Consider the following 14,534-nt stretch of genomic DNA (forward strand, 5'->3'; position numbering starts at 1 on the left):
TTCAGCATCAGTCCTTCCAATGAGGATTCAGGACTGATTTCCTTTAGGATTGACTGGTTAGGTCTCCTTGCAGTCCAAGGGACTCTCAAGAGTCTTCTCCAACACCACAGTTCAAAAGCATCAGTTCTTTAGCACTCAGCTTTCTTTATGGTCCAACCCACACATCCATACAGGACTACTGGAAAAACCACAGCTTTGACTAGATGAACCTTTGTTGGCAAAGTAACATCTCTGCTTTTTCATATGCTGTCTAGGTGAGTCATATCTTTTCTTCCAAGGAGCAAGTGTCTTTTAATTTCATGGCTGCAGTCACTATCTGCAGTGATTTTGGAGCCCAACAAAATAAAGTATGTCACTGTTTCCACTGTTTCCCCATATAGTTGCCATGAAGTGACAGGACTGGATACCATGATCATATCACCAAATGGTCAATACCAAAATCAGATTGATTATATTATTTGCAACCAAAGATAGAGAATCTCATCTTTTGCTGATATAGTCAGCAAAAACAAGACTTGGAACTGATTAGCTCAGACCATGAGCTCCTTATTGAAAAATTCAGGTTTAAATTGAACAAAATAGGGAAATCCACTAGGCGATTCAGGTATGACCTAAATCAAACTCATTATCATTATACAGTGGAAGTAACAAATAGATTCAAGGGGTTAGATCTGGTAGACAGAGTGCCTGAAGAACTATGGATGGAGGTTTATAACATTGCACAGGAGGCAGTAACCAAAACCAGCCCAAAGAAAAAGAAATTCAAATGGCAAAGTGGTTGTCCGAGAAGGCTTTACAAACACCTGAGGAAAGAAGATAAGGGAAAGAAAAAGGGTCTTAATAACCCTGATTACCATAATGGCGTGGTCACTCACCTAGAGCTGGACATCCTGAAGTGTAAAGTGGGCCTTAGGAAATATTAATAGGAACAAAGCTAGTGAAGGTGACAGAATTCCAGCTCAAATATTTAAGATCCTAAAAGATGATGTTTGAAAGTGCTGTACTCAATATGCCAGCAAATCTGGAAAACTCAGCAGTGACCACAGGATTGGAAAATGGCAGTTTTCATTCCAATCCCAAAGAAAGGCAATGCCAAAGAATGCTCAAACTACCGCACAATTGCACTCATCTCACAGACTAGCAAAGTGATGTTCAAAATTCTCCAAGCCAGGCTTCAACAGTATGTGAACCGTGAACTTCCAAATGTTCAAGATGGATTTAGAAAAGGCTGAGAAACAAGAGATCAAATTGCCAACATCTGCTGGATCATCAAGAAAGCAAGAGAGCTCAAAAAAAAATTTGCTTTATTGACTACACCAAGGCCTTTGACTGTATGGATCACAACAAACTGTGGAAAATTCTTCAAGAGATGGGAATAACAGACCACCTGACTTGCCTCCTGAGAAATCTGTATGCAGGTCAAGAAGCAACAGTTAGAACTGGACATGGAACAACAGCCTGGTTCCAAATCGAGAAAGGAGTATGTCAAGGCTGTATATTGCCACTCTGTTTATCTAAATTCTATGCAGAGTACACCATATGACATGCCGGGTTGGATGAAGCACAAGCTGAAATCAAGATTGATGGGAGAAATATCAGTAACCTCAGATATTCAGACAACACCACCCTTATGGCAGAAAGCAAAGAAGACCTAAGGGGCCTCCTGATGAAAGCGAAAGCGGACAGAGAAAAAGTTGGCTTAAAACTCAACATTCAGAAAACTAGGATCATGGCATCCGGTCCCATCACTTCATGGCAAACAAGTGACAGACAAATGCAATGACATGACATGCATGACATGACAATGCAAACAGTGACAGACTTTATTTTGGGGGGCTCCAAAATCATTGCAGATGGTGACTGCAGCCATGAAATTAAGACACTTGCTCCTTGGAAGAAAAGCTATGACTTTTAAAAAGTTAAAAGCTATGACTAGATAGCATATGAAAAAGCAGAGACATTACTTTACCAACAAAGGTTCATCTAGTCAAAGCTATGGTTTTTCCAGTAGTCATGTATGGATGTGAGAGTTGGACTATAAATAAGGCTGAAGGCCGAAGAATTGATGCTTTTGAACTGTGGTGTTGGAGAAGACTCTTGAGAGTCCCTTGGACTGCAAGGAGATCCAACCAGTCAATCCTAAAGGAAATCAGTCCTGAATCCTTATTGGAAGGACTGATGCTGAAGCTGAAGCTCCAATACTTTGGCCACCTGATGTGAAGAACCAACTCATTGGAAAAGACCCTGATGCTGGGAGAGTGAAGGCGAGAGGAGAAGTGGATGACAGAAGATGAGATGGCTGGATGGCATCACTGACTCAATGGACATGAGTTTGAGTAGGCTCCAGGAGTTGGTGATGGACAGGAAAGCCTGGCATGCTACAGTCCATGCAGTTGCAAAGAGTTGGACACAACTGAGCAACTGAAATGAACTGCCTTAACAATATTATGATGGTTTTTGTCATACCATCACATTCATGTCATTTGTGTCATCAACATGAATTGGCCATAGGTATACATATATCCAGAGAAGGCAATGGCAACCCACTCCAGTACTCTTGCCTGGAAAATCCCATGGACGGAGAAGCCTGGTAGGCTGCAGTCCATGGGGTCGTGAAGAGTCGGACACGACTGAGCGACTTCACTTTCACTTTTCACTTTCATGCATTGGAGAAGGAAATGGCAACCCACTCCACTGTTCTTGCCTGGAGAATCCCAGGGATGGCAGAGCCTGGTGGGCTGCCGTCTATGGGGTCACACAGAGTCGGACACGACTGAATTGACTTAGCAGCAGTAGCATACATATATCCCCTTCCTCTTGAACCTACTTCCCACCCCCTCCCCATCCTACCCCTCTAGGTTGTCACAAAGCACTAGCTTTGGGTTTCCTGCATCTTACAATAAACTCCCACTGGCTATCTGTTTTACATATGGTAATGTATATGTTTCAATGCTATTCTCTTAAATCATGAAAATTCTTAAAGAGATGGGAGTAGCAGACCACTTTCATGTCTCCTGAGAAACCTGTATGTGAGTCAAGAAGCAACCATTAGAACTGGATATGGAACAATGGACTGGTTCAAAATTGGGAAAGAGTAGGATAAGGCTTTATACTGCCACCCTGCGTATCTAACTTAAATGCAGAGTACATTATGTGAAATGCTGGACTGGATAAATCACCAGCTGGAATCAAGAATGCCAGGAGAAATATCAACAACCTCAAATATGCAGATGATAAAACTCTAACGACAGAAAATGATGAGGAACTGAAGAGCCACTTGATGATGGTGAAAGAGGAGAGTGAAAAAGCTGGCTTGAAACTCAACATTTAGAAAAAAAACAAAAAACCTAAAATCATGGCATCTAGTCCCATCACTTCATGGCAAATAGAAGGGGAAAAAGTGGAAGCAGTGATATACTTTATTTTCTTGGGCTCCAAAATCACTGCAGACAGTAACTGCAGTGATGCAATTAAAAGATGCTTGCTCCTTGGAAGGAAAGCTATGACAAACCTAGACAGTGTATTAAGAAGCAGAGACATCACTTTGCCGATAAAGGTCCATCTAGTCAAAGCAATGTATTTTTCAGTAGCCATGTACAGATGTAAGATTTGGTCCATAAAGAAGGCTTAGTGCTGAAGAATTGATGCTTTTGAATTGTGGTGCTGGAGAAGACTCTTGAGAGTCCCATGGACAGCAAGGACACAGAACCAGACAATCCCAAAGGAAATCAACCCTAAATATTCATTGGAAGGACTGATGCTAAAGCTGAAGCTCCAATACTTTGGCCACCTGATGCAAAACCTGACTCACTAGAAAAGACTCTGATGCTGGGAAAGATTGAAGGCAAAAGGAGAACGGAGCGGCACAGGATGAGATGGTTAGATGGCATCACCAGCTTAATGGACATGAATTTGAGCAAACTCCAAGAGACAGTGGAGGACAGAGCAGCCAGGCATGCTGCAGCCCATGAAGTCCCAAAGAGTCAGACATGACTTAAGACTGAACAACAACAAACCTATATACTAGTAACTATTGTAATTATTAATGCACTAAACTAACTTATTTAAATGCAAAAATATAAGTAATAGAAAAAGGAATCCAGTTGATATTAAGAAAGACATACAAAAATTATGACACTGAATTAGTGAAATTCGAAGTATTCAAAAGATAAAACTAAGGACTTCATGCATTGATATAGATACTTTTGATCAAAAAAAAATTTAAGACTAATCATACATACACACAGTCACCGGATAAAATGATTTAAAAAACCATTTGAACAAACCTATAAAAAGTCGAACCATAATTTGATATTTTTCCACAGTGAAAATACCATGCCACATACTTTTACAAGTTAGCTCTAGCCAATGTTCATGAAGTGAATAATTCTCATCTAACTCTTGTGTCCAGTACAGAAAAAGAGGGACTGTTCCAAACTGCTTCAATATGGATAGCTGCCAATACAACTTATAGACCAGAGTGAATAGTGACCCCTGTAACTGAACAATTCAGCAGTTCTGAGTACTACAAAGGCAAATTACACGCCTTCTCACTGATGAACTTACATATCAAATCCTGAACACAAACTTACAGACCAAATCTCACAGAGTATAAAAACGACCCTCTCCCTTGGATCTCCCACATTGCATGCAGATTTTTACTGTCTGAGCCACCAAGGAAGCCCTACATATCAAATCCTAAATACAAATTTACAAACCAAATCCCACAGTGTATAAAAAATACCCTCTCCCTTGGGAAATGACAGGTCAAGCAGACCCCAAAATAAAAACTTTAGTGGTGATATAGCAAAAGACATACAAAGAACTGTGTGCTAAACACTAGAGATGGTACATTGTGTTCAAGCACATATAAAACCTTTTTCAAAAATGACCATAAAAAAAAAAAAAAATTACCATAGACTAGGCCATACAGAAAGTCTCAACAAAAATCAAGAATTGCTATTATGGGTACTATTCCAGTCTCCATATTTCTGTGGGAGGAGAGAATGGTTTCCACCTATCTCCCCTCACTGAGTTTTTCCTCAACAGAGGAATACCCCTTCTGATGACAGAACTGAAAGACGGAATTCTCCGTAGAGATGCCTGTCCCCATATGCAGGCATTATCTTCCACAGAAGCTTCCTGAGACCAGCTCCACCCCAAGCAAGATGGAAGTCTATAAGTTTGGGATTATCTTCAATTCAAGGAAGTGTGTAGGATGAGTGGATTCAAGATCCTGATTGTGGCCTCAGGTCAAGTTAAGGTTCCTAGCCAGTTAAATAATGATAAAGCTGATACTTTGATCTCTTTCTATCTGACTCCTTTGTCTGTTCCTTGTGAAAGTGAGTGAAGTCACTCAGTCGTGTCTGACTCTTTGCGACCCCATGAAGTGCAGCCCACCAGGCTCCTCTGACTGTGGGATTCTCCAAGCAAGAATACTGAAGTGGGTTGCCATTTCCTTCTCCAGGGGATCTTCCTAACCCAGGGATCAAACCCGGGTCTCCCACATTGGAGGCAGACACTTTAACCTCTGAGCCACCAGGGCCAAATAAGCAGGGGAATAAATGGGTGCCATTCTTTTTAAATTTTTTATTTAAGTATAGTTGATTTACAACATTGTAAGGGATGTTAGTTATTACCTTTGTGGTAGAATAATGACCCTCCCAAAGATGTCCACATCCTACCCCCTGGAAACTATGAGTGTGTTTGTTACCTAATATAGCAGAAGGGACTCTACAGATGTGATTAAGAATCAGGAGATGGAGATATTATCCTGGATTTTTAATCACATGAGCTCTTAAATCAGAAAAGGGATGCAGAAGAATGGCTCAGAGAGAGACATGAGGACTGCCCTGCCACTGCTGGCTTTGAAGGTGGAGGAAGGGGTTGTGAACCAAGGAAGGTGACGGTATTACAGCTGCAATAGGGCAGGTCATGACAGACTAGTTGCACTCAGAAAAATACCAAAGGACACCCTAAAATTATAAAAGACAAATACATATACTTTTTAAAGCAACTGAACTAAAGGAAATTTTCAGAGCTCAGTAGCTCGGAGAAAAAGAGCATTTGAGCTGATGTTGCTGTAGGTCAATTCCCTGCACACCTGGGCTTGAATGGGCCGCTTGAGAACAGGAGACAAAGTTTAGGGCCAGAGCAAAGGGAGAGATCAAATGGGAGACTTTTGCATAAGGCCAGGAAGCAAAGGGCAATACCCTCAGCCTATCACTAGAAAAAAATCACCCACTGAACTTGGCCTTGATGCCGGAATATGAACACACATAAACAATTATATGCAGAGTACATCATGAGAAACGCTGGGCTGGAGGAAGCACAAGATGGAATCAAGACTGCCGGGAGAAATATCAATAACCTCAGATATACAGATGACACCACCCTTATGGCAGAAAGTGAAGAAGAACTAAAGAGCCTCTTGATGCAAGTGAAAGAGGAGAGTGAAAAAGTTGGCTTAAAGCTCAACATTCAGAAAACTAACATCATGGAATCTGGTCCCATCACTTCATGGCAAATAGATGGGTAAACAGCAGAAACAGTGGCTGACTTTATTTTTCTGGGCTCCAAAATCACTGCAGATGGTGACTGCAGCCATGAAATTGAAAGACGCTTACTCCTTGGAAGGAAAGTTATGACCAAACTAGACAGCATATTATAAAGCAGAGACATTACTTTGCCAACAAAGGTCCATCTAGTCAAGGCTATGGTTTTTCTAGTGGTCATGTATGAATGTGAGAGTTGGACTATAAAGAAAGCTGAGCGTCGAAGAATTGATGCTTTTGAACTGTGGTGTTGGAGAAGACTCTTGAGAGTCCCTTGGACTGCAAGGAGATCCAACCAGTCCATCCTAAAGGAGATCAGTCCCGAATGTTCACTGAAAGGACTGATGTTGAAGATGAAACTCCAAAACTTTGGCCACCTGATGCGAAGAGCTGACTCATTTGAAAAGACCCCGATGCTGGGAAAGATTGAGGGCAGGAGGAGAAGGGGACGACAGAGGATGAGATGGCTGTATGGCATCACTGACTCAATGGACATGGGTTTGGGTGACTCCGGGAGTTGGTGATGGACAGGGAGGCCTGGCGTACTGCGGTTCATGGGGTTGCAAAGAGTCGGACACGACTGAGCAACTGAACTGAGCAACTGAAACAATTCTGTGTTTTCAAACATTAAAAGAGGGTAAGAAGTGAAGAAAGAAGGGGTGCAGAAAGAGAAGTGCAGAAATCAAAAAATAAAATAGTTGATAAACAAATGAGACCTAGTCAACATAAGCTTTCACACAGCAGAGGAAACCATCAACAAAAAGACAACCTAAGGAACAGGAGAATATATTTGCAAATGACACTGCTGACAACAGATTAATTTCCAAAATATATAAACAGCTTATACAACTCAACAACAAAAAAGCAACAACCCATTCCAAAAAGGGCAAAACACCTAGCCTTTTATCCATAAGACATACAGATGGCCAACAGGCACATGAAAAGATGCTCAATGTCACCATTAATTATTAGAGAAATGCAAATCAAAACTACTTGAGATACCATCTCACAGCTGTCAGAATGGCCATCATCCAAAAGTCAACAAATATAAATTCTGGAGAGGGTGTGAAGAAAAAAGAATTCTACTATGCTATAGGTAGGAATGTAAGTTGGTGGGGCCCTTATGGAGAACAGAATGGAGAAACTAAAAACAGAGTTACCACATGACCCAGCAATCCCACTACTGGGCATATATCTGGAAAGGATGAAAACTGTAACTTGAAAAGATACAGGCACCCCAATGTTCATAGCAGCACTATCTGCAATAGCTAAGACAGGGAAGCAACCTAAGTGTCCATCAACAGATGAAAGAATAAAGAAGATGTTCTACACACACACACAGAATGGAATATCCCTCAGCCAAAGAAAAGAAAGAAAGAAAATCCACTTACAGCAACATGGATGGACTTAGAGATTATCATACCAAGTGAAGTAAGTCAGAAGGAAAAAGACAAAAACCATATGATACCACTTAAATGTGGAATCTAAAATAATGATACAAATAAACTTATTTACAAAACAGAAACAGACAATGTTGCAGTCAAAGTGACAAAGCAAGAATCAATAAATCCCAAAGAGTCAGAAACCACTTTAACCACTACAATTAAGTTAGCAGTCCATTTTAAATACATAATATTATATATTATTGATTTGTGAAGTTGAACAGATAGATTCAAGTAAGTAGAAGGAAGTGATAAAGAATATATATTCAAGGATGTTAAAGCATAAATACGTAATGTCTATATATACATATACGTATATATAAGGATAGTTGTATGTGTCAATTTGGCTAGATCACAAAACTCAGATATTTAGTCAAATATTATTCTAGATGTTTCTGTGAAGATACATTTTTCAACAAGATTAACATTTAAATCAGTAAACTTTGACAAAGCAGACTGTCCTCCATAACATGGGTGCTGCTGCTAAGTCACGTCAGTCGTGTCCGACTCTGTGCGACCCCATAGACGGCAGCCCACCAGGCTCCGCCATCCCTGGGATTCTCCAGGCAAGAACAGTGGAGTGGGTTGCCATTTCCTTCTCCAATGCATGAAAGTGGAAAGTGAAAGTGAAGTCGCTCAGTCGTGTCCGACTCTTCGCGACCCCATGGACTGAAGCCCACCAGGCTCCTCCGTCCATGGGAGTTTTTCAGGCGAGAGTACTGGAGCCATTGCCTTTGCCATTCTCCATAACATGGGTGGGCCTCACCCAATCAGTGGAAGATCTTAATAGAAAAGAAAAAAAAAAAAAAAACCTGACTTCTCTGGAAGAAGTGGAGATTTGCCAGCAGATGGTCTTTGGATTTGAACTGCAAAGCTGGCTCTTCCCTGGCCCTCCAGGCTGCTGGCTTACCCTGCAGATTTTGAACTTGCCAACTTCCACATTCATGTGAGCCAATTCTTTAAAATAAATGTCTCTCTCTGTCTCTTGCTCTCTCTCCACATACATACATACACACACACACACCCTATTGGTTGTTTCTCTGAAGAACCTGAGCTAATACATACACACATTTATCTATTTATAGAATAAATAATATACAGCTACTATGGGGACTGATCAGCAAAAATAATTCTTTGAAAATAGTCATTAAAAAATAGTTTCTGGCAAGACTGATCCAAAAATAAAGAGAAGGCAAACAAATAAGCAATACTAGGAATAAAAACAGATATAACAAGTGTAGCAGACCTTAAAAAGATAAAATACAATAAGCAACCATATGCTAACAAAATAGAAAATACTGGTAAAATACACAAATATCTAGAAAAATACAGCATGCAAGAACTCAATAGAAAACAAATTAAAACCTGACTATCCCTAACCATTAAGAAAAGACATGAGGAAATACAAGGTCCAGATAGTTTTGCAGGTCAGTTCCTATAATATAAACTTAAGCAAATATTTAATGAACAAATGATAATTCCAAATTTACTGACACACTTTCAGAGAATAGAAAATGAGGCTGGAGATGTAGGCTCTGCCAGCAAGGGTAAAAAACAGAATGTAGCTGTTCAACAGGGCTCCCAGCCCCACTGTGGGCCAGCTCAACCTGTTTACACCAAGGGCAGCCTTTAACATCTCAGCCCACTAGACACCTCCAAAATTCTGCCGACTCTCCCTGGGTCAGTGTCAAAGCAAAGGACTCTCAACCTGAGTCCTGACTGGGAAACAGGTGGCTTTGTTACTGATGACCACTCCACATTGATTGGCCTTGGAGAGGCTGGAGATAAAGCCAACTAACTGTTCAGAGTGTGGATGCATCATCAGCCTTGAACGCCACAGCTAAAATCATTCATGGGCCAACATGAATAATTCCAGGCTTGACCAGAACTTTCTCTGCCCTCACACAATCTTGAAAACAAACAAACAAACAAAAACCAAAAAATGGACACTAATCAGAGTTGGCAGAGGGATTTCGCTGGTCCAGTGGTTAAGTTTTCTTCCAGTGCAAGGGGTACAATTTCAAGTTCAGCCTGGGGAGCTGAGACCTCACATGCCTTGAGGCCAAAAATCCAAAACTTAAAACAGAAGCAATAGTGTAACAAATTCAGTAACACTTTAAAAAAAGAAAAAGGTCCACACCAAAAAAAAAACTTTAAAAAAGAAAAGAAGAGTTGGAAGAAAGGCCCAGACAGAGCAACCTCTTTGTTCAACTGTCATTAAACAGATTTCTTTTAACTGTTCTCCATTGATGGGTAGAGCTTGCAGATAACCCCATGAGTAACCTCCCGCACAGTGAAGAAAAATAAGTGGCCCTCTGTGTCCTGACCAGAGGTTCTCTGGTCATATACACACGCAGCCTCCTGGAGCAGCCGCTGACCCCATTAGCCCAAAGATGAAGCCCTACATAAAATTAGCGTATGTGGTCGTTGCTCAGAGTCATCCACAGGGATGCAATTAAGCAGCATAGTGTTCAATTTCAATCATCAACAGTGTGATTCAATTATGGTGTTATTTGTAGGCTGAATCACAGGGACTAATCAACAGGAAGGCCAGATCAAAGGTTAACATCGTACTGGAACTTATAATACTGGTCTTTTGTATTAGAAACAACTCATTTGGACAAAGGTTCTGGGTTTTCGAAGTCATCTTGTCCTAACTTTCTGGTATAAAATTCTCGGGTCCTAATTAAATACAATCACACTCAGGATACACCCATTCAGATTTCAAGAGTTCAGCTTTACAAGGAGTTTCACTTCATGTTTCTGCTTCATTTCCTGCTTCTGCTTAGAAGGCATTTCTTTGTTTCATGTCTCCAGAGCAGACGAATGCCTGCCGATGATGAGGGTTACCATGCTTGCCTCTGCAGGGGCCTATTTGGCACTTGTGTATCAGGATGTCCTCTGAGTTTTCCTGGCTTGGTTGCTTCTGTAAGTGATCATCTCTTGCACCATCTGTACTGTTTACATTGAATAGAAGAAGGGGGCACTTTTTTTCTTTTGCATTAAAGGCTTAATTATATACACATTGATATCACATGCCCTAAGTATACTCTTCTGGAAACTCTTTTGGAAAGAGTTTTGGAAAATGAAGAGTAGCCTGTCATACTGTAGAGTAATTAATAAGGGAAAGTTCTGGTTATACAGTGTTATAATCATTAATAATCATTACTGAAGGAAATTGTGTCCATTTGGGTAAGAATCCATTTGTTTCTACATAAATGCTTGCTATTTAGGGCACGCAGGAAGCCCATAAAAACTTCTTCACTAAGATAAGCATAACTGTGTTTTCATAAAGTGGGAGGATGCAGTGGTTTGAGTCCTTTACCAGCTGGAAGTAGTACTTGACAACCCTTCGACTTTAAATTAGTGTGAGAATAGAAATAAAGAAAGGACAATATAAATGTTCACACAAAGACATAACCTCTACAGAATCCGTGATTCATGATGTTGGTGCCACAGTCTTCAGCTTCCTTCTAGCTGCTCTATGCTCAAGCAAACGAGCTCTCACTTGGAAGTTGAACGTAGAAGGGAAGAGAGCAAAGCCACTGTGACCAACAGACTGGGTCCAAGGACAGGCTTTGACCCTCCTCCCAGTGAACTCCCTAGATGGTCCTGCAGAACCCCAGGGGTTCTGCTGCACATCACCATGAGATCAACCCAGGAGTGAAACGAGCCAGGAAGACATTTGGATCTCAGATAGCCTGGACTCAAATCTTAGTTCTGTCATTTACCAGCACTATAGCTCAGGTGGCAAAAATAATGTCAATAGTAATATCAACAAAACCAAGGTAATTTAGACCCGGTGAGCACTTACTAGGTAACAGGCACTATTCTAACTGCCTTCTTTACCTTAATTTAATCCTCCCAATAACATGAGATGGCGCTGTTATTACCATTGTCTATACACGATGAGGAAACTGAGGCTCAAGGGGATCAAGCAATTTGCCCAAAGACTCCACAGCCAGTAATAAGTGGCTGAGCTGGGATTTGAACTCCAACAGTCTAACTGCAGTTTACATTAATAACCACAAAAATCCCTAAGCTCCTTGGCCCAGTCAACTTGAAAATGAGGGTGGCTTTAATAATCTTGAGGAAAAGTATCCCACACAAAAGTATTCAATAATTATTACTCTTTTCATCGCAAATGGCATAGAACATATGCCCTCCAGACACTCGCTAATAACCTCAGTGTTGAATTATCTGCCAAATAGCTCCTGTCAAATGTCTGGGTGAGCCAATTACTGCTTAAGAGATGGCTCACAGGACATGCTAACCACAGAGTCTTCAAAAAAAAAAAAATTAGTGATTTATTATTCCACAAGAATGAGCCAAAGACACAAGAGAGAAAATAATCAATGAAGTTCAGCATGCAGACAGACAGGGGATAGGTACAGAAACCAGTAACTGCCGCCTAATAAATGCAAAGGGGAGCTTATTCACAAAAGTAAATCAAATACACATGGGACCCAAACATCTATTAAACACGTATTCTGTGTTGCACTGGAGATGCAGCAGCAAAGCCTCTGCTGTCACAGAGCTTACATTCTGGGGCAGGAGGCAGATAATAAACAGACGAATATGAACCTCATGGGTCAGATGGTAGTAAGTGCTATAAAGAAATAAAAACAGGATGGGAGGATGGGGGAGGGGATGTAGGGATGCTACCTGAGAGAGTGTCAGGGAAGGCCTCTGCATGGTGACATTTCAGCAGAGATCTGACCTCAGTGTACTTGGAGAGCATTACAGCAGAGGGACAGCAAGCACACAGGCCCTGAGACAGCCTATGCTAAAGCGAGACAAGCCAGATGGAAGGTGTAGGAGGTGCAGCCACACAGGCAGCCAAAGGCCAAATCGCATACAGCACTGTTGCTTATAATCGGGACTTTAGATGTTTATCCTAAAGTGCAAAGCCATTGAAGAGTTGTGGGGAGAGGGGTGTGATCTGATTCCTCTGCTGCTCTGTGGAAGACAGTCTACAAGGGGGCAAGAGCAGAGCAGAGCCCCCTCAGAGACTGCATTAATCTTGTAGACCCCAGGCGAGCCTAAGAGGCATGCACAAGCCTTAGCTAGACAATGAAAACCATAGCACACAAATGGGTGAAATAAGGACCTGAATAAATGAGAACTCAATTTATCAAGAGCTGACATTTTATGGTGCTTACTATATGGCAGGCTACGTGTTAAGCCCTTACATGTATAAGCGCAGCAACCTTCTTAGGCGGGTTCTATTATTATACCCATTTTAAATATGAGGAAGCTGAAGCACATATCATGCAAGTAACTTGATTCAGAGCTAGGATTTGAAACAAGCAGTCTGGCTACAGGTGTTCCTCCAACCAAAGAACTCCTTGGAATGTTCTAGACCACCTCTCAGCAAAACTCTTGGATCTGTTCCAGAGACGCCCAGGGAGCCCTTCCAAAAGGAGTTTGCCAGGGTGGAGGCCTAACGAAGCAGGAGAAGGGGGGAGCACGCAATGCCAGAAGGGAACAAGGATGGGAGTCCTTGGTTCTGCTCCAGGAACCACACCCACTGCAGGAACCACACCCGACCAAGCCAAGGCCCCAAGTATTCAGACCCACAGTCCTCGCTCACAGACAGAGGGGACTGTGCCAGACGCTTCGTCATTTCAGGGGTGTCTTCACGGGGAACTTCAGAGGCAGGAGGAGGAAGTGACCCCACACAGGCTGCCTTCTTTAGGAGGTGTCCCACGCACCTGTCCCAGCTGTCTAAGAGCTCTGCCTGCTCTAGGGGCTCTCACAGTCTCCTTCTTGCCCCTGGGCCGGGGGCTCGGCAGTGCTGACCACCTGAGTTAGTCTGAGAGCCTGACTCTGTGACTCTGATCACGATGCACAGGAAACTTCCGGGGGAGACTCTCTGAAAAGACTGCCAGGAAACCCACACTGTTGGTCACCTCCTCTCAGTAGGGCTTCCGGGACCCTAACCTGGAGCAGGACATCCCAGTCTCCAGAGTCTCTGAAAACCCGGATGTTGGTTGGCCTCCTGAGGACCCTTTCTGTTCACTGAGAAATTAAGAGCCTGACAGATGACAGCTGGAACGTGTAACGGTGCACCACAACACGCAGAAGTTTCAAGACACAGAACACCTACCTCCTCTGCCCCAGGCGCAAACACCCAGAACCCTCAGTGCCTTGGGTGTCTCTCTGCAGGATGGAAGGACAGACAGCAGGCAATGTCAGGTGCGCTGTGCACGCCCTGGGTTCTAGTTACACTCAGCCCAAACATGCCTCCTGCAGCCATAACTCCACACAACGAGGAGCAAAGTCCCAAAGAAATGCCCAGTCGGCAAATAAGGTCACTGACTTGTATCAGGTAAGGACAGAAAGAAGGCCTGTGGCCTGCAGAGAAAAATTTCCAATGACAGGCTTGTTCCAATCAGTATGGGCTTTAGTTGTCCCCCATCAAGGAGTTAATCAGCCCAAACAGCCCACTGCAGTCCTTTCCAATTAAACAGCTTTGCTGGATCTTTTCAAGAGAATGTTCCTAACTGCTTTGTACAAACATGAAGCCAAACAGTTG

At 42.2% G+C, this 14,534-nt stretch overlaps 1 protein-coding gene across 13 annotated transcripts in view; it reads right to left on the reverse strand.

Moving 5' to 3' along the window:
• Nucleotides 1-14,534, reverse strand: part of PPFIBP2 (PPFIA binding protein 2) — a 166,207-nt gene that overhangs the window by 118,068 nt on the left and 33,605 nt on the right. The window lies entirely within an intron of this gene.

This window comes from Cervus canadensis, chromosome 11, assembly GCF_019320065.1.
Source record: "Cervus canadensis isolate Bull #8, Minnesota chromosome 11, ASM1932006v1, whole genome shotgun sequence".
NCBI classification, from domain to species: domain Eukaryota; kingdom Metazoa; phylum Chordata; class Mammalia; order Artiodactyla; family Cervidae; genus Cervus; species Cervus canadensis.